The following is a 2,500-nucleotide window of genomic DNA, read 5'->3' as shown; positions in this document are numbered from 1 at the left end:
AATTCAAACTGTGATTGGTTGGCACTGCAAGATGTTGTCATGTGACTTTTTTTTTAATGATTACATGGTTCATGGTTGCCTCCTTAAATACTAGATGGCATGGTTCCTCTGGGTTGTCCTGCCTCTCCATCTCCTCTTGTTCGCTGCAATTAAAGCACGGCTGAAGCTTTAGCCGCCTGGCTACTAGCACCGCTAATCTCTGTATTGTCCCTTTCATTAGGCTAGCTCGCGCTCACAATGAAGCACCACTGACCCCTTCTCTTAAAGCGCTGCCACAAACACAATGTGATCGGCCCGCCATTGCATTTGAATGGACTGCGAGGTGGACGCTTTGATCTAGTCCCCCCCCGCCCCCCCCCCCCCCGCCGGTCCTCTTCTCCCAGGAGTGACCCTCCTCCCCGGGCCGTCATTGGTCCGGGAGATCCACTCGTTAAATAGACTCGCGTTTTTTTTAGATGTCAAGCGGACGATGGACGACTGAAGCTTCAAAACAATAAAAGAAGAATAACGGATAAAAAAAAGAAAAAGGAGTCCACCGAAAAGGAGGTGCAGGTCCCCTCTTTCTTCTGTGTGTGTGTGTGTGTGTGTGTGTGTGTGTGTGTGCGTGTTGGGGACAGCGAGGCGGTTAACCCCGCCTTTCATCTAGTCCTCTGACCAGAAGCTTTGGATTAAGTACAAACCAGGCGCCATTCATCCTTGCTTGATCCCCAACAGTGTGCGAGTCTCCATGGACCTATGGGAGAGAGAGAGAGAGAGAGAGAGAGAGAGAGAGAGAGAGAGAGAGAGAGAGAGAGAGAGAGAGAGAGAGAGAGAGAGAGAGAGAGAGAGAGAGAGAGAGAGAGAGGGGAGGTGGGGGGGAAGAGAGAGAGAGTGGAGGGGAGGGGGGAAGAGAGGGGGGAGAGCGAGAGAAGTCCTGGGAGACCGACAGAAGAGAGAGACGTAAAGAATGTCAGAAAGATGAGAGGAGGAGAAATAGATGGTTTGGAAAGACAGAACAGTGGGGGGTAGGAAGACAGATAGAGGTAAGGATGTCGAAAGAGAGAGAGAGAGAGAGAGAATGAATGAATGGGGAGAGAGTCGGGCCAGAGAGAGGGGAGAGGGAGCCTACGTAGTGTTAGGGAGAGAGAGTGTTTTGTCTGGAGTGGAAGCTCCCACAGAGGCTGGATGGTCTCTTTATAGAGACTTGGAGAGATGGACTCTGTCTTTGTCAAAGGGCTCTGGAGGAGAGAGAGAGAGACCCGTCTTTCTGTCCAAATAAGAGCTCTCTCTCTCTCTCTCTCTCTCTCTCTGTTTCTCTCTCTCTCTCGCTTCACATCATTGTCTTCTTTCAACGGGAACCAGGAAAGAGGAAAAAAAGAGTTTAGGACTTGAACCTGCATCATGTAAAAAGCAGCAGTGGCGTTCGCACCCGCGGCCGGTCCAAACGAGGCCTTCTGCGTTGTTACAGGTCAGCCCGTCCCTGAAGGCAGCGTTGTTACGGTCAGCCGTCCCTGAAGGCAGCGTTGTTACAGGTCAGCCCGTCCCTGAAGGCAGCAGATGGAAGTGGGATTCAGCTGTTGAATCAGGGCGAGGGCATATTAAGGCCGTCCAGGACAGAGAGAGGGATTTCCTGCTGTAAATCCTGAATCATTGCACACACACTTACTTGTTGTTGTTTGTCATCACTCCCTGTGCGTCTGAAAGTGCTTCTGCTTTGGCCTGATAGAGATGAGAGATGACAGCGTTCTTCGCTTGGTACTATAATCTCGGTAATATAAGCACATGAGCAGTGTTTACCTTCTCTATGTTTTCCTCACCGAGAAAAATCCTCCTGCAGAAATTCACCAGTCATTAAGGCTCGTTAGTCGTTGAGGCTCTCCATGCGATTCTCTGTGGATGTGCGCATACTTAAAAAATGCGCATACTTAAAAAAGTGCGCATACTTAAAAAATAAACAATAACAACCGCCCTCGAGCAGATTCCGCGTCTCGAGCAGAACTTCGACGTAAAACGCGTCACAGCATAGTGTTTTGCCAGAGGAGGAAATGGGTAGTGCTTGTAGTGCTATTTATCCATCTATATCATTTTGGGATTGTTGCCTGAGTTTTGGAGATATCGGCCCCAGAGTTTCTGCCTTCTCTTGAATACAATGGAACTGGATGGCACTTGGCTTGTGGTACTCGAAGCGCCAAAAAAAAAACATTTGAAAAACTCAACAGCATTGTCTCTTTCCAGAATCATGACCCGGTTACTCAAAATAATTTAGAGACTTTGTGTGAGCAGTTTCATGTAAGAACTATTTTCTTTTGCAGTCTCATGTAGGAACTAGCCAGCAGCTAGCGGGTGTAGTTCGGTCAAAAGAAAATAGTTCCTCCATGAAACTGCTCATAACAAGGTCTGTGGATTATCTTGAGTAATGGGGTCATGATTTCTGGAAAGAGACATTGCTGTTGAGTTTATCAAATGTATTTCTTTGGCACTTTGAGCACCACAAGCCGAGTGCCATCCAGTTCCATTGTAT

General features: G+C 48.3%; 1 protein-coding gene across 1 annotated transcript in view; it reads left to right on the top strand.

Moving 5' to 3' along the window:
• The window catches only part of adamts18 (ADAM metallopeptidase with thrombospondin type 1 motif, 18), a gene marked incomplete at its 5' end in the record, with an annotated part of 110,288 nt that overhangs the window by 3,657 nt on the left and 104,131 nt on the right, over positions 1 to 2,500 (top strand). The window lies entirely within an intron of this gene.

The sequence above is a fragment of the Poromitra crassiceps genome, assembly GCF_964638095.1.
Source record: "Poromitra crassiceps genome assembly, chromosome: 16".
In the NCBI taxonomy this organism is placed as follows: Eukaryota; Metazoa; Chordata; class Actinopteri; order Beryciformes; family Melamphaidae; genus Poromitra; species Poromitra crassiceps.
Note: the sequence above shows the minus strand (reverse complement) of the source record. Positions and strands in the feature narration are given on the sequence as shown.